General features: G+C 37.9%; 1 protein-coding gene across 8 annotated transcripts in view; it reads right to left on the bottom strand.

The window, feature by feature from the left end:
* The window catches only part of pou6f2 (POU class 6 homeobox 2), a 245,996-nt gene that overhangs the window by 209,577 nt on the left and 16,236 nt on the right, over positions 1-20,183 (bottom strand). The window lies entirely within an intron of this gene.

Genomic DNA, 20,183 nt, shown 5'->3' with positions numbered 1-20,183 from the left:
TAGGCCCGTTTTTTCAAAAGGCATGGCTTTTATTTACAAAAAAAAAGAAGTATGGCCACTCAGTCAACATTGACAACAACATGACTAAATATTCTGTAACAATGTAAACATTTAAAACTTTTAACATTTAACAAAATTAAAAGTAGCTTATTTGCTTTTTAATGTGCAAATATAAAAGTCAAAATCCAGTGCAAATCTTAATATTCTGCAATAGTATAAGCATTTCAAAAGTAAGTTGCTTATTTTGCTTTAAAATGTGCAAAACTAAAGATAAACATCCAATACAAAAAAGTGTAAAACGAAATATTCTGTAACAACAGTGTAAACATTTCAACAAAAGTGAAAGTATTGCTTATTTGCTAAAATGTGCAAAAATAAAGATAAACATCCAATACAAAAAAGTGCCAATCTAAATATTCTGGAGCACTGTAAACATTAAGTATTGCTTTTAAAATGTGCAAAAAAAACATCCAGTCCAACACAGTACACAATAACCAATTCTACTCATTCCAGTGAGTGACTAACAGTTGTAATGAAGAAAGGTTAGCATGTCTACATGCTTTGCTTCTTTTCTTGTTTACAATATTCCCAGCAGCTGAAAATAGGCGCTCAGAAGGGGTCGATGTGGCTGGAACTGAGAGCTAATTAGCCTTCACCTCAAGCCAGGATTGCGAGTGAGCTGAGCTACAGTTTAAGTTTCTAGAAGGTCAACGGGCTCATAGTGATGTTACTAGTAGTTGACTGGGAGGTGTTTATTATCATTCAGTCCGCTGCCTGATGCTCACCTGCTAAACACCTATCTGCTCCACGCTGAAGCGCTGACTACATGCGCTCTGAATACGCACTGCTGATTGGCTGATAATGCTTCGTGTGTACCAATCAGATGGTTGTGTGGGTGGGACAATGCTGCGTGTGTACCAATCAGATGGTTGTGTGGGTGGGACAATGCTGCGTGTGTACCAATCAGATGGTTGTGTGGGTGGGACAATGCTGCGTGTGTACCAATCAGATGGTTGTGTGGGTGGGACAATGCTGCGTGTGTACCAATCAGATGGTTGTGTGGGTGGGACAATGCTGCGTGCTGAGATAGAGGCAGACGGAGCAAAGCAGCTTGTTAAGACTTTAGCTTTAGCTTAGAACTCGTTCGGTACACCCCCGTACCGAACCGAAAGCCCCGTACCGAAACGGTTCAATACAAAACACGTACAGTTACACCCCTAGCAGATACAAATGACACATTCATGTTTTTGTGTAATGATGACAACGTATGCTCGCGCGGACGATTGACTAGTTGATGGTTTTCTTTTCAAATGTTCGTTCATAGCCGTTGTGCTGCTATGATAGGCCATTTCCGCTCGACACAGTGTGCATACAACAACATTATTAGGCCGTTTATTGAAATACTCCCACACTTTTGACCACTTTTGGCATACGTTTCCCCCCTCGCTCGCACCGCTCGCATCGTCTTCTTTGATCGTCTGCTTTGCGCTTCGCCATGACGGTAGTGTGACGTCATTATGCGACGCGTCGACGCACAAAAACGGCGTCGACGTATTTACGTAACCGATGACGTCGACGTAGTCGACGCGTCGTTTCAGCCTTACTATAATGTAACTACTTTATAGAGCATGTTCCAAATAAACCATATTAAACCATACACTACTATTGATTTAGCTTGTTAGCTTAGTTCAGTGCTTCGCAGTAATTTTCTGTTACGGCCCCCCAGGAAGAAGAAAATATTTCGCCCCCCTCACAGACACACACTCTCCTCTACTCTCCAAAGTAGTATTATTTGTCCATAAAATTGTTTTAAGTACACCTCTGCATATTATTGTATCCTTATTAATATTAAAGAAAACAAACAATAGAAATAAAAATATATAGATCAACTTACAATAAATAATAACTTTATTAACATAGTTTTTTAGCATACTTGCCAACCCTCCCGTTTTTAGCGGGAGAATCCCGATATTCAGCGCCTCTCCCGACAGAGATTTTCTCCCAACAAACTCCCGGTATTTAGCCGGAGCTGGAGGCCACGCCCCCCCCCAAAAAAAGTCTGCCGCAGCTGCGATTGGACCTGACCAGCCTCCGGGTACAAGTACTGGAGTACCAATTGCTTGCCAGGGAAGATCTTCCCCAGGAAGCAAGGATTGACCGGTTTTGGCCGATGCTAGGGAGAGATGGAAGATTCCACACTCTCGTGCATTTGATGAAAGCACTTTTGTGAGTGCCACACAGCAATGCATCATCAGAGAGGGTGTTCAGCATGGTTAGAAAAATAGTGACAGAGAATAGAAAGAGGATGGACAATTCAACCCTTAACAAAGCATTGTACTTTCAAGTACAACAATGAGTAGATGAGTGTTGTGTGTGTGTGTGTGTGTGTATATGTGTAAATAAATGAACACTAAAATTCAAGTATTTATTTTATTTATATATATAATAAAATAAATATAATAAAAAAAAAAAAAAATATATATATATATATATATATATATATATATATATATATATATATATATATATATATATATATATAGCTAGAATTCACTGAAAGTCAAGTATATATATATATATATATATATATATATATATGTATATATATATATATATATGTATATATATTATATATATATATATATATATATATATATATATATATATATATATATATATATATATATATATATATATATATATATATGAAATACTTGAGTTGGTGAATTCTAGCTGTAAATATACTCTCCTCTTAACCACGCCCCCAACCAAGCCCCCCCACCCCCCACCGTCGGCGAGGTGGAAGGGGGGGGTGGGGGTGGGGGGGTGGGGGGGGGGGGCTTGGTTGGGGGCGTGGTTAAGAGGAGGTTTCTCATTTAATCCCATTGGGTTGAGTTTTTTTCTTGCCCTGATGCGGCATCTGTCGTTGTGGCTTGTGTAGCCCTTTGAGATACTTGTGATTAAGGGCTATATAAATAAACTTTGATTGATTGATTGATTGATTGATTGAAATATGATTGGATTTCGAGCCTGTCAACATTTTTGTCTCGTTTTGATTCGTTGACTCAATTGTCGATTCATTTCGTCATTGTTTTAGTCAACTTGCATTTATAACTTGCATTTGTTTTCATTCCTTATCGTCCTAGGGAAAATAGGTCGTTGCTGATAACAAAGATGAAAGCTTTTAGTCAACAATATTAACACTGGATACTACTAGAGATGTCCGATAATATCGGACTGCCGATATTATCGGCTGATAAATGCTTTAAAATGTAATATCGGAAATTATCGGTATCAGGTTTCAAAAAGCAAAATGTATGACATTTTAAAACACCGTTGTACGGAGTTGTACACGGACGTAGGGAGAAGTACAGAGCGCCAATAAACCTTAAAGGCACTGCCTTTGCGTGCCGGCCCAATCACATAATATCTACGGCTTTTCACACACACAAGTGAATGCATGCATACTTGCTCAACAGCCATACAGGTCACACTGAGGGTGACTGTACAAACAACTTTAACACTGTTACAAATATGCGTCACACTGTGAACCCACACCAAACAAGAATGACAAACACATTTCGGGAGAACATCCGCACCGTAACACAACATAAACACAACAGAACAAATACCCAGAACCCCTTGCAGCACTAACTCTTCCGGGACGCTACAATATACACCCCCCGCTAGCCCCCCGGCGCCCCCCAACCCCGCCCACCTTAACCTCCTCATGCTCTCTCAGGGAGAGCATGTCCCAAATTCCAAGCTGCTGTTTTGAGTCATGTTAAACAAAATAATGCACTTTGTGACTTCAATAATAAATATGGCAGTGCCATGTTGGCATTTTTTTCCATAACTTGAATTGATTTATTTGGGAAAACCTTGTTACTTTGTTTAATGCATCCAGCGGGGCATCACAACAAAATTAGGCATAATAATGTGTTAATTCCACGACTGTATATATCGGTATCGGTTGATATCGGAATCGGTAATTAAGAGTTGGACAATATCGGAATATCGGACATTGGCAAAAAAGCCATTATCGGACATCTCTAGATACTACCCTTAGTAAAAACACCAACGGAGCAAAACAGTTGCTGTAATATTACAGTATCCTCTCTAGACTCCTAATAATGTACTTTTTAATTTTCTTTTAATAACTGCTTACTTTTTGCTGTAACACGCTTCCATCTATTCATTTCAGTTCAGTTCATTTTATCCATTTACATTTCCGAAACTTTACTAAACACGTATTTCTTCTGTTGTTGCAAGTTACAGTAGCTTAGCAATTAGCATACATGCTCCTGGTGTGTAACATGTTTAGCCTTGTCTTCCAGTGATAACGCTACATGAGATACTAAGAAACATACAGCAGTTGATTTGCTGCAATGGACGTACAGTGTGTATGTATACAAGTGGAATCTCATTTTACGAACATAATTGGTTCTGGAATAGGGTTCGTAAATCCAAAAGTTTGTGCAGTGGAGCAAATTTCTTCATAAGAAACAATGTAAATGTGAATAATGGGTTCCAGCCTCGGCAAAAGTCGCTAGCAAAATGAACAAAACTTGTCAAAAGGGGAAAAAGCAGAAAAGACACACACTGAAGCACAGAGAAGTGACTACCGTAATTTCCGGACTATAAGCCGCTATGTTTTCCCCTCGTTCTGGTCCCTGCGGCTTATACAAGGGTGCGGCTTATATACGGCCTGTTCTTCTCCGACACCGACGAAGAGGATTTCGGTGGTTTTAGTACGCAGGAGGAAGACGATGACACAATGATTAAAGACTGACTTTTCATATACCGGTAGGCTGGTTATTTTGATAACGTACAGGCGAGCGCTTTGTATTACTTTGCACCGTTGTATTATTTGTACTCTGCACAAATGCTGTTCGCCATGTCAAAGGTGGGAACGTTTGATTGAATGATTGAAAGATTTATAGTTAATAAATGGGACGCTTTGCGTTCCCAAACAGTCGTCTCTGTCCCGACAATCCCCTCCGTGGTAGCAGGAACCCCTACATACTACGCTAATTACACATCAAAACCCTGCGGCTTATAGTCGGGTGCGGCTTATATATGGAGCAATCTGTATTTTCCCCTAAATTTAGCTGGTGCGGCTTATAGTCAGGTGCGGCTTATAGTCCGAAAATTACGGTAGTAATGGTCTTGGCAACAAGGGACGTGGAGGGCTCCCCCATGTTCTGGTTGAGTCCTCAATTACAGAATGTTTCACAGGCTGAATATTACATTTCATTAATGAATAGAGAAGGTTAAGACATTTTCATGCAGCAATATGAAGGCTGTTAACTTGTACAACATGTAATGTACAGAATATCAGAGGCATTTATTTAGGTAAAAATATCACAGATTACATTGCCAAACATCTTTGACAATCAAAGCATGATCCTAACGACCCACATTTTGTCTTATTAATGCGTGAAACTAGTATCTAAACATGGTGTAGCTCCTCCTCTGAGTACAAGTGTTCCTACAGCAGGAATACAAATTCTGTATTTCATCAAAATAAAATCTGGTAACACACTGCAGGTATTTTTTTCATATTTACATTAAAAGCGGGGTTAAGCTGTTTAAAAAAGCCCAATGTTTAAAACACCTTTAATTAAAGCATATTAATTGTCCACTCATGATGTTAAAACTTTAAAATGATCTGTCTAGGGTACACTTATTAATGATGAAAAATTATATCTACCTGCGAATAATCAGGATTAATTTTGAGTTAAGTGTGTTAACTTAATGTGATTAATCGTGATTAAATATTCTAATAGTTTGACAGCCCTAATATATATACTTTTACCCGAAAATCGGCCAATACGGATCCCTAGAATTAAATCTTCCTTGATTCACTTTATTCGTCATTCATATGTATTTCATTTGTTCCCTGCATGCAAAACTATAAATATTCTCTCCAAAATGAGTTTTGTGATCACATTTTTGGGGTACCCGGAATGGATTAAATGGATTTACATGACTTTTTATGGAGAAAAATGTGTACAAGTTGGTTTACATTGGCTCTTTTAGAGGAGATTACTAATTACAGAGCCAGTGTAACAGTGTTGTTTTTGCACAGAAATATACGAAACAAAAAAACTTCCCTCATATAAATGTACCTTCGAGGACAGGAGCAGGACAAAGCGAGGGCAGGCAGAGACGACACAATGGGGTAATAGGTGTCTCTGCTCACCGGTTCTACAAGTAAACAAAAGAAAATACAACACTTGAGCCTGCGCGAGGAAAGCCACCCGCTGATGATGAAAGGCGCCAGCATCTGCATGTAAACGATGCCCGTAGCGGGAAAGGACCCCGTCCTCTCAACACTTACGCTCTCACTCGTAGTCGCAAGTCTTCAAGGTAAAGGCTCTCTGCCATTAGAGCGCTCCAGAGCACCTCTTACCTGCCCCCTCTCCCCCCTCTCTCCAATGCTGGAGTGGAGATCCAAGCAGGAACAGGAACAAGAGGGACCCGAGCCCATCTCTAAGGTCAAGAAGAGGAGACGGTGTGATGGCGAGAGGATGGAACAAGGTGGAGAGGAGGTGCTTTTGGACACTTTGCACACGAGCGTATCTGTTACGCATGAGCGTCCTCCTCATCGCCAAAGCAATGTCAAGCTGATTAGCTCAGGGTTGAATGAGGCGAATAACAATCCAAATGATTCTTTATCCTTTTACGGCCGTCAGCGAGACGAGAGAGAGCCGTAAGCCTTTTAGGAGATGCTCGCCTCACTATATTGCTCCTCCCCCTGAATTACTTAAATGCTATTTGCTGTAAATAGGATTCTGATGCCTGCAGCCCACACAAGCTAAAAGATAGCCACCTATCAGTTGATTTCTCGCGAAACAACGAACCCAAAAAGCGCTTATGATGATGGTTAAAACAGACTCCATTAATAGCAAACAACAACTGCCAGAATACCGTATTTGACCCAAATATAAGATGACCGCTCTTTCCAGTATTTCTTACTCTTTGGTTTTATTGATCACTTTAATTTTCTCACAATTCGCATCACAACTCAACTGCTCTTGTTTGCTGCGTTAACACTTGTTTGGTTCGGTTAAAACAAAGTCTGGTGCGTTACCTGCCAGTGCGGTTGGTTTGTGCACACTTGGTCTATTGGTCTGTGTGCATTACCCACTCGACACCGAATGTGAGACAACTCGTCCTCATCAAACTGTTTTCGACAGTCTGCATTTGCAACACACTTGTGCAAGCATGGCAACTTCCTGCTGTGCTACATAAAAAACAAGAACATTAATGAATACCTTTTAAAAGTATTTGTTAATGATAGAAATATGTTTAGTTCTGTATATTACAAAGAAGAAGAATCTTGATAAACATCTTGAACCCTATCAAAAGATGAGATCATCATATTCATCTCATAATACCAACCATAAATGACATGACTATTTATTTAGAGAACTTTAATTATTGCTTATTTATGAATTTTAAAAATATTTATATTATACAAAAAGGGTTAGGATAAAATGAGCTCTGCTTCTTCCTACTCCTTTTCTGACAAGCTGTATTGGAAAACTGGAGATATGTGATGTATCACATTGTAACTGTATGAATGTTCGAAATAAACTGACACCATAACATATAAAAATATATAGTTGTATATGTATATATTTTTTTAATTGTATAATAAATAAATAAATATATATATATGTTATCATTATATTTAATTTAATGATGAACCAAAAATTAGCATTTGTTTTTTTCTTCATGAAAAGAAAACACATTTAAGGATTTTTCTCTGTATTTAGTGCAAAAAGAGTAAAAAATCAATAAAAAAATCAATAAAAAACTAACAAATGAATAAATACATGTATTTGTATTAAAAAAAAAATTTTTTTAATGTGTTTATTGTATATTATATTGTATAATATACTGTATATACATTATCGTTATATGATGAACCAAAAATTTACATTTGGATTTTTCTTGATGAAACGGAAACACTTCAGGATTTTCTCTACATTCCTTAAACAAAACAAAAAAAACCTAACAAACAAAAAATAAATACATAACATTTTTATTAAAATATATATAATTTTCTTGTATATATATATATATATATATATAAATACATACATACACATATAGACATATACTGTCCATATATATAGACATGTACATATATATACATATATATATACGTATATATATATGTATATATATATATATATATATATATATATACATATATATATATATATATATATATATATATACGTATATATATATACACACACACACACACACACACACGTTAGGTCAGGAAAAAACACAGAGGCTGTATCATCCCTACAAGCCTGTTTCGCACGTTTCCCTGCTCGTCAGGGGATTTATTTTTAGAATGAAATCAGGGGATTTTATTCTCACTTTGCGAAGCAATTCAAGCGCATCATTGCTCGTCTGCACCATACTGAAGCAGAATGAGTCGATAACGATATTAAAATAATATCTAAACAGCCAACATTTATCCATTAAAATAAGGAGAAATTCGAAAAGAGATACCGTAGAAGTCCACTCTCCAAGCTAAATTCTGGAAATTCTTATTACATTACTTCATTAATCTATTGTAGGTGATTATAGTACATTTGATTGTATAGTTTTTCATACAAAATTTGCTATCAAAAAGTTAGAATTGTGCTGTTTTGAGGGGAAAGCACCAATTAAATAAAAACAAAAACAAGAAAGTTTGATCATATTACGCCTATACTGGCTCACTTGCACTGGCTCCCTGTGCACTTAAGATGCGACTTTAAGGTTTTACTACTTACGTATAAAATACTACACGGTTTAGCTCCAGCCTATCTCGCCGATTGTATTGTACCATATGTCCCGACAAGAAATCTGCGTTCAAAGAACTCCGGCTTATTAGTGATTCCCAGAGCCAAAAAAAAGTCTGCGGGCTATAGAGCGTTTTCTATTCGGGCTCCAGTACTCTGGAATGCCCTCCCGGTAACAGTTAGAGATGCTACCTCAGTAGAAGCATTTAAGTCCCATCTTAAAACTCATTTGTATAATCTAGCCTTTAAATAGACCCCCCCTTTTTTAGACCAGTTGATCTGCCGTTTCTTTTCTTCTCTCCTCTTCTCCCCTGTCCCTTGCGAGGGGGAGTTGCATAGGTCCGGTGGCCATGGATGAAGTGCTGGCTGTCCAGAGCCGGGACCCCGGGTGGACCACTAGCCTGTGCATCGGTTGGGGACATCTCTGCGCTGCTGACCCGTCTCCGCTCGGGATGGTTTCCTGTTGGCCCCGCTGTGGACTGGACTCCCGCTGATGTGTTGGATCCACTGTGGACTGGACTTTCACAATGTTATGTCAGACCCACTCGACATCCGTTGCTTTCGGTCTCCCCTAGAGGGGGGGGGGGTTACCCACATATGCGGTCCTCTCCAAGGTTTCTCATAGTCATTCACCGACGTCCCACTGGGGTGAGTTTTTCCTTGCCCGTATGTGGGCTCTGTACCGAGGATGTCGTTGTGGCTTGTACAGCCCTTTGAGACACTTGTGATTTAGGGCTATATAAATAAACATTGATTGATTGATTGATTGAAATTGATTTTAATTCATTTCAATGGGAGATGATCATTTGAGATATAAGCGTTTGGAGCGCCATCACAGAACCAATTAGGCTCGTAAGTTAGGAGACTAATGTACTTAAGTTGCAAAAACCATTTTCAAAACTTGAAGCACTTCAATTACTAGTGTGAAATGCAAGCTTACTTTACTTAGGCAATGTAACCACCAATATGCCAGCCGGAGTCAAAGCTCAGATAAAAAGGGCAGCTTCAAACTTTTCATAATGATCGAAGTGTCATGATCTCACAATAAAGTTATTATTTGTTTCATGTATTGTGTTTTTTTTCTGCCCAGCATTCTTATTTTCGGTTTTACTTCCTGTTTTCCTCCTTTTACCATCACTTTAGTCTCATCACTGGCCCCCTCACCTGTCCCTCAATGGCAATCAGGACACACCTGTCTCTGGTTGCCAATCAGTTTCGTACGCCAATCCTGTCCTCTGGACTGGGTTGGGTCACATTTGGACTGGCACTGTGCCTAGCTTTCCCTATGATTCCTGTGCACTTCCCTGCTGCACAATTTTTGTTTTGTCAAAAAATAAATTTTTACCTGCATTTTAGCTGCCGTCTCTGCATCCTGGGGTCAGGACCAACACAATGGCGTAACGAAATGTGACAGTGGACGGATATTTTTTTAATTCTTTAAGTGTAGTTGTCCATTATTTGAGGTTATCAGCAGATACTCCCGCCAACCAAAATTGTAAAGTAACTACATTTTGGAAAAACTTCTGTTAAGTAAGGAATGGAAGTTGTTGACTTTTGTCATGTGCAAAAATGGATTGGGGAGGTCAGTAAATCGGGCAGCCTCTTAATCATTTGCCAGAAAATCTAACTTGCTATTTCCCTATTTCCCACACTAAAATGAGGAAAAAATATATACAGTATAAATAAACACAAAATGCAATATTCAGAAAATAATATTGTGTCGTTGTGATGATGAACTGCATAAAATGAATGCACTAGAGCAGGGGTGTCCTAACTTTTCCCACTGAGGGCTGCACATTGAAAAAATCAAAGTTGAAAGAGCTATTTTGATATTTTTCATTTTTCAAAACCAATACAATATATACATTTTTTTTACCCTGTAGGGCTCTTTTCATGTTTGGTTCTGGGGACCCGGAAATGTCTCGATTATAAAAATAAATCATATATATAAGTACCGTATATTATTTATTATTAATATTCAATCTAGATCAACTTCAGGTCTCTCAATATAAAGAAAAAAAATTGGTGTACAAAATGGAGTTTTTGTCAGGGCAAAACCACAAAATATGCAATATTTTCCACAAAAAAATATTTAAAAGTGGAATATTTGATGTGAAGTAACTGGGGCCTTAAAGGAGAACTGTACTTTTATTGGGAATTTTCATTCAGAATAATTAGGAAAAACATGACGACGGATGTTTTTTTTCCCTTCTAAATATAAAATACATTTGATTCAAATTCCGTTTGGTCGCTCCATTCTGCCTATAAACCCCTTAAAAAAACATCCAAAACTTCTATTAGGTTTGTATATACATGCCGTTAGTATATATGTAATGTAGTAACAGGCACATTTATTTCGCGGCACATAAATATCAAAAACGCATCACAACCTTCGCTTTTATTTCGTCATCACTGATTACTCACTGCAGACTTCATGAGAGCCACCAAACATAATAAAACATCACTTACTGTACAATATCTGCTGCCATTAGCATGCAGACTGATAGGATGTTCATATATTCCCATTTAGATGAAGAATGACTCATAATCCTCGCAAAGAAAATGGGTGAGGGGATGAGGGGGAACCAAACATATTTTTGTGTCGTTCTCATCATTTCTATGTCCTAAATGGCTGTCAAAGTGTACCAACTTGTCGGATTACCTCCTCAGACTTTGATGATGTAAACAGACACACAAGGAAGTGATCACGTCGTAGGTAATAATAGTTTGTCTGCGTTAGCGCTTATAATAACAATATCACTAATACTTGGTTAATATTCAAGTCAGGAAATGTAGATGGAGTATTGTTGGCGCTTTTTGGTTGGTTATTTGTTGGATTTTAAGGGAGGACTAGAGGACCTCTGCGGACTTTTATTTACAAGTTAGAATGCATTAAAAAAATCCATCCATTGTCATGTCTTTGATAATGATTGTGAACAATAGGCAGAATTTCAAAAAAAAATTGCAGTTCCCTCGTAAATAGGTCAATAATTCATAACACCATTGATTTTGATTCATTATTATTTTTTGAGCAATTACATTTTTTTTAATCCCATCACATTTCTTGGGGATTTAAAAAGGGCCCACTCATAAAAGTGTAAAAAATAAGTTTTACATGTTTTTTTACTTTCAACACTTAAGTCTCTAGATCAGAGGTCCCCAAACTTTTTGTCTCGGGGACCGCATTGGGTTAAAAAAATTTGGCCGGGGGCCGTAAACTAGTCTTAACTTTAAAGAAATACACTCTATACATTGCTAATGTGGTAAATGACTATTCTAGCTGCAAATGTCTGGTTTTTGGTGCAATATCTACATAGGTGTATAGAGGCCCATTTCCAGCAACTATCACTCCAGTGTTCTAATGGTACAATGTGTTTGCTCATTGGCTCAGAAGGCTAATTGATGATTAGAAAACCAGTGTGCAATCATGTTCACACATCTGAAAACAGTTTAGCTTGTTACAGAAGCTACAAAACTGACCTTCCTTTGAGCAGATTGAGTTTCTGGAGCATCACATTTGTGGGGTCAATTAAACGCTCAAAATGGCCAGAAAAAGAGAACTTTCATCTGAAACTAGACAGTCAATTCTTGTTCTTAGAAATGAAGGCTATTCCACAAAATTGTTTGGGTGACCCCAAACTTTTGAACGGTAGTATATATATATATATATATATATATATATATATATATATATATATATATATATATATATATATATATATATATATATATATATATATATATATATATATACATATACACTGCGGCGCGATGTCACGTTATCGATGGGGAAAATGCATTTTTAGAGTAACAAGCGGTAGAACATGTATTAGAAAAAGGACGGATTTAAAAAAATATAATAATTTTTTTATTTGGGACTTCCTGCGGGCCAGATTTTGGACGCGGGCGGGCCGTATCCTGCCCGCGGGCCGTAGTTTGGGGACCCCTGCTCTAGATCAAGGACGGCGTGGAGCAGTTGGGAGTGTGGCTGTGCACTTTGAGTACCTTGAAGATAGAAAAGCGCTATACAAGTATAACCCATTTACCATTTATCTATCCGTCGATTAAAATGTTTTAAATGTTTTTTTTTTATTTGTTTTATGCCCTTTTTAGCTAAATTAAATATTTCCACTAAAATATTTCACAGTGGAATATTTTACATTGATTTTGAGTCATTATTATTTGACATCTTTCCAAAAAAAAAAAACAACCTGCATGACAGCTTTGTGATATTATAGTGAACATTGCAACTTTTAGTTCACTTTATGTTTTTTTCTTAATAGTATTTTTAGAACGTACCGCAGGCCGTTAAAAAATTAGCTGTGGGCCGCACTTTGGACAACCCTGCATTACAGGGTGAGAAGAATAGGAATAGAAGAATACAAGATGAGGGTCCAAGTGAGTGCCTGTAATATTCCATCATTGGGAATGAGCCTCGTTGTGTGTCGTGGCCATAAAACAGCACATTTTGGGCTTCTTTGTCCATCCAGCAGGACATTTAGAAGTAGCCAGCGGGGTGTGAGGGATAGTCTATCGCCAAGTGTGTGTGTGTGTTGGGCTAGACACCCACATGTCATGCCTGACACATCAGCCAGGACCCCCCAGGCTATCCAGCCCTAATGCTGCCTATGTCCCACTTTCAAGCCCTTGTCCCTCAAAGCCCGCCCTCCTCCGTCGGCCTCCCTCCCTACCTCCCGCCTGCCTGCTCCGTCCCTCATGTCGTAAGGCCACAACGACAATGCGCCGCCGTGATCGTCATCTTAACTTCATCAAGTCGAAAAGTGCAACATTGTCTCTTTATTGGTAATATTTGCAGAAATGAGTGGCTGCAGGGGGAGAGCAGTTCGACAAATATAATATAGGGAGTCCATCCCCTTCTTACAGGCACATTATTCCGGCGGAGGAGACTAATAGTTGAATGTGTGTAGGGGAAGGGGGCGTCAGGAAATAGTATTGCTTTGAAGCCCATAACTCTATTCTGGAGAAAAGAAGCATCACAGTGTTATTCCACATCCTCAGATATAAAAGGGGAAAAACATAATAACTTCCCGATAGCCTGGATCTCCACTGCCCTATACCAACACCCCCCCTCGCCTCATCCGCCAGCCGCCCACTTCTCCTGCCTCAATCTTTGGTTTCAAAGGAAGCGAATCAGCCGGTAGGACAGAAGGTTATGCATTAGTACTGGTCATTGCTCAAAGAGCGAGCGTTATAAATAATAAAGGCTTGTGAAGGACACGGGCCTCTGGGATGCATCTCTGGTTCACGCCACACGAGTCAAAGACAAGACATGTCATTTCTCTACGCACGCCCCGCCTCTCCCTCCCCAAAAAATGCGACCCTTTGTGGCTTCCATTATACGCCTCTTTGTGAGCGCCACATTAAAGGCTACGCTGGGATTGGAAGAAGAGGCCTACGCTGCATTCGAAACTTAAAACAAACAAAAAATGAATTAAAATGGAAATTCTATGCATTTCCTGGAATACGAAAACAATCTTTGCCCGAGTTTTGCTCAAAGTCGTCTGAGCACGAAACAAGCTTTGCTCAAGAACATCAAGCCCACCTTGTCCTCCTTCCGTGTCCTCCATGCACGCTACCCCCCCCCCTCTCCGTGCGTGCATAGCATTAGCACACGTGTTACACCTGCTTTACAGGCACGTATTAAGCTTGTTTTCACATTTGCACAGGCGCCCGAAATACTCGTAATGAGATCCATCTCCCGGGGAGTGACTTGCCAAACCGCCGCCCCCCTCGCTCCCCTTTATCCACTCTTATTTACTCTGCATCACCCATTCAGCACTTATTACTTAACCTCGCCACACAACATTAGGAGGCTCTTTGCATGGTCAAGCAGCCCATCCCACAATGCATCATGACCACTAAGCTGATTACACAAAAATAATAACTCCTGCCTCCAGCGGTGTGTTTGTGCACGTGTGTGTGTGTATACTTCTGTGTGTTCACAAGTGTGCTTTCATTTACAAAGGAACATTTTGCAGGGAAGTCAAAAGGTTTGCCTCAAATTAGGGCTGCAGCAACTAATCGATAAAATCGATTATAAAAATAGTTGGCGATTAATTTAGTCATCGATTCGTTGGATCTATGCTATGCTCATGTGCAAAGGCTACTTTTTATTTTTATTTTTTTAAAAACCTTTATTTATAAACTACAACATTTACAAACAGCTGAGAAACAATAATCAAAATAAGTATGGTGCCAGTATGCTGTTTTTTTTTCAATAAAATACTGGAAAGGATAGAAATGTAGTTTGTCTCTTTTATCCGATTATTAATCGATTAATCGAAATAATAATCAACAGATTAATCGATTATCAAATTAGTTGTTGGTTGCAGCCCTACCTCAAATTAGTACTTCTTAGTAGGATATTATGCTAAAGTAACATTGTACAAAAACTTTTTTAAGTTACTTTAAAAGTGTAAATAATGTGAAAAAAAAAAAAAAAAAATGATATGCTTTAACTCTGCTTTAGGAAAAACAAGTAGCGTTTTCATGGTGACTTGTCAGCCATATTTGTGAAGTGTGAAATTACTGGGAAACAGACAGATATGTGATTTAAAAAGTGAAGGTTATTGTTCTGATGACAAAATTTTGTGTTTTAATAGCAAAAAGTGGCGTTTTCACGGCAAAATGTTGGCCATCTTTGTAGGGTGTAAATTAGATGAGAAGTTGAAATTATTTTTAGTTATTTTGTCGTTTTTATGATTTTATTCATGAAATTATGGCAAAATATATCGTGACTGTAGCAAAATGTGGTGTTGTTAGTGTGGCGAGTCGGCCATGTTTGTGAAATGTCTGTTTTTTACAAACTTGAAGGTTTAAGTTTAAAAAGAAAACTTGCATTAACTCAATGTCGCATTTTTATTGCGGCTTGTCGGCCATATTTGTGGAGTTTGAAATTAGTGGGAAATTGACATTTTTTGTGAAATAAAAAGTGAATTTAAATGATCTTATTCATGAAATTATGGCAAAATATATCGTGACTGTAGCAAAATGCGATGTAATTAGTGTTGCAAGTCGGCCATGTTTGTAAAATGTCTGATTTGTGAGGAACTGAAATATTTTTTAGAAACTTGAATGGTCCAGTTTAAAAATTTAACATGCATTAACTCCATCTGCTTTAAAATGTGTAATTTTCATGGCAAAATGTGTCATTTTCACTGCGGCTTGTCGGACATATTTGTGGAAAGTGAAATTAGTGGAAAACTGACATTTTTTGGAAGGGGGGGTCTAAAACATGAAGTTTATGACTTTTATTAAATTAATTTATTCAAATGATGGCAAAATATGACGTTTTAATAGCAAAAAGTGCCGTTTCCTTGGCAAAATGTCGGCCATCTTTGTGGGGTGTAAATTAGATGGGAAGCTGACATAATTTTTAGTTCCTTTGTCGTTTTTATGATTTTATTCATGAAATTATGGCAAAATATATCGTGACTGTAGCAAAATGTGGCGTTTTTAGTGTGGCGAGTCGGCCATGTTTGCGAAATGTCTCATTTGTGAGGAACTGAAATATTTTTTTACAAACTTGAAGGGTCCAGTTTAAAAATAAAACTTGCATTAACTCAATCTTTTGAACCCTATCTGCTTTAAAATGCGTCATTTTAATGACTAAATGTTGAATTTTTAGTGCGGCTTGTCGGCCATATTTGTGGAGTTGGAAATTAGTGGGAAACAGACGTTTTTTGTGAAATAAAATGTGAATTTACATGATCTTATTCATGAAATGATGGCAAAATATATCATGACTGTAGCAAAATGCGGCGTAATTAGTGTGGCGAGTCAGCCCTGTTTGTAAAATGTCTCATTTGTGAGGAACTGAAATATTTTTTCAGAAACTTGAAGGATCCAGTTTAAAAATATAACATCCATTAACTCCATCTGATTTAAAATGCGTAATTTTCATGGCAAATTGTGTCATTTTTACTGCAGTTTGTCGGCCATCTTTGTGGGGTGTAAATTAGATGGGAAGCTGACATCATTTTTAGTTCCTTTGTTGTTTTTATGATTTTATTCATGAAATTATGGCAAAATATATCGTGACTGTAGCAAAATGCGGCGTTTTTAGTGTGGCGAGTCGGCCATGTTTGCGAAATGTCTCAATTGTGAGGAAATTAAATATTTTTTAAAAAACTTGAAGGGTCCAGTTTAAAAATAAAACTTGCATTAACTCAATGTTTTGAACCCTATCTGCTTTAAAATGCGTCATTTTCATGATTAAATGTCACATTTTTATTGCGGCTTGTGGGCCATATGTGTGGAGTTTGAAATTAGTGGGAAACTGACATTTTTTGTGAAATAAAAAGTGAATTTAAATGATCTTATTCATGAAATTATGGCAAAATATATCGTGACTGTAGCAAAATGCGGCATAATTAGTGTGGCGAGTCGGCCATGTTTGTAAAATGTCTCATTTGTGAGGAACTGAAATATTTTTTCAGAAACTTGAAGGGTCCAGTTTAAAAATATAACATGCATTAACTCAATGTTTTGAACCCTATCTGCTTTAAAATGCGTAATTTTCATGGCAAATTGTGTCATTTTCACTGCGGTTTGTCGGCCATATTTGTGGAAAGTGAAATTAGTGGGAAACTGACATATTTTTTTGTGATTTAAAAAGTCAAGTTTATGACTTTTATTAAATTAATTTATTTAAATGATGGCAAAATATGACGTTTTAATGGCAAAAAGCGTCGTTTTCATGGCTAAATGTCAGCCATCTTTGTGCAGTGTTACTCAAATGGAAAGCTGACATTATTTTTGTTACATAATTGCTTGTATGATCTTATTCATGAAATTATGGCAAAATATATTGTGACTGTAGCAAAATGCGGCGTAATTAGTGTGGCGAGTTGGCCATGTTTGTAAAATGTCTCATTTGTGAGGGACTTAAATATTTTTTTAGAAACTTGAAGGGTCCAGTTTAAAAAAGATAAAAAGATAACATGCATTAACTGCATTTGCTTTAAAATGGCGCTTCCATGGCGAAATATAGCAAAATATGTTATATTTCAGTGATATCTGGCGGCCATGTTTGTGGAGTACGTGATTTGTCGGGAACTGACAATTGTTGAGTAACTTAAAATTTGTTTTATTTCTATTAAAAAATGTACAAATAACATGCAGTAGCTAAAGAACCGTAACTGTTTTTAAAGTTAGTTTTTCCATCCATCCATCCATTTTCTACCGCTTTTTCCCTCCGGGGTCGCAGGGGGCGCTGGAGCCTATCTCAGCTACAATTGGGCGGAAGGCGGGGTACACCCTGGACAAGTCGCCATCTCATCGCAGGGCCAACACAGATAGAAAGACAACATTCACACTCACATTCACACACTAGGGCCAATTATCAATTCAAAAAATAAATTAAATGAAACAAATAAATAAATACAATAGAAAATAAAAAAAGTTTGTATATTTGGGGCAAAATAAGGTGTTTTCACTGTGGCATGGCGGCCATGTTTGTGGAACGTGACATGAGTGGGAAACGGACATAAAAAGTGTAGTTCATCAGTTCCATAATGTTTTATTATGAAATGTTGGCCAAACGTGTCATTTTTGTAGAAATATATGGCTTTTTCTGGGAGATCTGTTGGCCATGTTTGTAGAGTATGTCATGACATCATTTCTGAGTAACTTAAAGGTGGTAATTATTGTGAAAATGATCTCAATATAAAACCGAAGGGTTTTTAAATCTAGTGCTTTTTTTCAATTTACGGAAAATAAATAATAATAAATAAAATAGAAAACAAAAAAGTTTGTATTTTTGTTTTTCACTGTGGCATGTCGGCCATGTTTGTGGAATGTGACATTAGTGGGAAAAGTGACATCTTTTTAGTAATTTGAAAAGAATGAATATATTTGAAACTTATGTCCTTATGATAATGTCACAGCATGACTTGCTTGTGCACTGCTGTCCATCAACTGATCATTTTTAGGAATTTGGAGAGCTGTAAAGTGTAAACTCTTAATACTACAAGCTGTACTCACTCCAGCCACAATGTGACTATAAATGACGGTGTCTAATATTACTATTCTAACATCAATGTGTGTTTTGATCCAAATGACCTGCTATACCCAATAATTCAAATAAAAAGCTTATGGGCTAAGGAGATCTCCGGGCGACCTTTGAGAAAGTGTTTGGCCAATTGTGTGGAATCCGTGTAAGTGCGGCCCATTTGGTGTGGACAGTAAGTGTGTGAAATGAGTGGTGCTGTCGTTCCTGGCCGGCTCCCTTTGACAGCATGATGATAGAAGCGTCACATCCTCGGCAGAGTAAATGCAAACTGACAAGAGATGAGCCGTTGCTGGCTGAATATAATGCGGAATTGTGCTCTGAGTGTCTTATTATCTTGTCTGTTGATGTCTGGATGAGGGAGATTTGCTTGAGAAGTGAAGACAGAGGCTGCACACATCCAACACCATCATGTCCTCTGCTGGTAAAAAAATATATATATATATATTTAATATTGCTGGGCCGACTAACAACAGCTTTCCCGCCTAACGTCCAGCACTTGTGCTGGGAATAAATACAAGGCAGAGCGACGTTTGCGGTGCTTTTGAGGCCCTGTTAGCTCAAGTGGAAGACTATTTGCACAGGCACGCTTTTAGGAGGAGGACCACACTTTCAGCTGTGCAGGAAGCGTGCGGCAGGTCTAGAAGATAGACCATTTTGTTTTGGACAAACACGACCTGTGTACTTGTTATACTGACAAAAACGTCAATCAAGGCGCCCGGGACAGAGCTATCTCCCGCCAAGCACGGCAAATTTAGGATGAACTAAACCCAAAGTTGACACGCAACAATTCACAGCATTATCAGCATGAGCACACAATTGGTGGACAATATCTCATTTTGCACAGGAAGCCTCCTTCTAGCGCTACTCTACTGCAAGATAGGTACAGGAAAAATGATCATTTCAGGGAAACGACCGTCATAATAATAAAGCATCCTCCAAAAAAACTCACAAAGTTCACATTTGCTCTGAAACTGTAAAAATCATCCTTTATGCGCTTAAACGTTCGCCTCAGCCAAGGAAAACCGCTGGAAGGAGAATTAAATTTTTCGAGAAATTAACAGTGAATGTCTGACATGGTCGTGTAATTTGAGCCTCATATATCTCAAACATTTGGTTTACCTGAAAATCAAATAATCAGAGCTTAAATAGTGACTTTTCTCGTGCCTTTTGAACTTTGGTTGACAAAAACATATGACAGCTGCATGAATGTTCATCATTGTCAGCTTTCTGCCTCACACATCAGGAAAGGAAAGACATCCAAGAACCAAAGAGGAAGCAAAAGAAAAGAAAAAAGCGCCTCCGACCAACAAACATTTCCAATGAGGGCAAAACATTAA

This window comes from Entelurus aequoreus, linkage group LG15 (genome assembly GCF_033978785.1).
Source record: "Entelurus aequoreus isolate RoL-2023_Sb linkage group LG15, RoL_Eaeq_v1.1, whole genome shotgun sequence".
In the NCBI taxonomy this organism is placed as follows: Eukaryota; Metazoa; Chordata; class Actinopteri; order Syngnathiformes; family Syngnathidae; genus Entelurus; species Entelurus aequoreus.
This window is presented reverse-complemented; position numbering and strand designations above follow the sequence as displayed.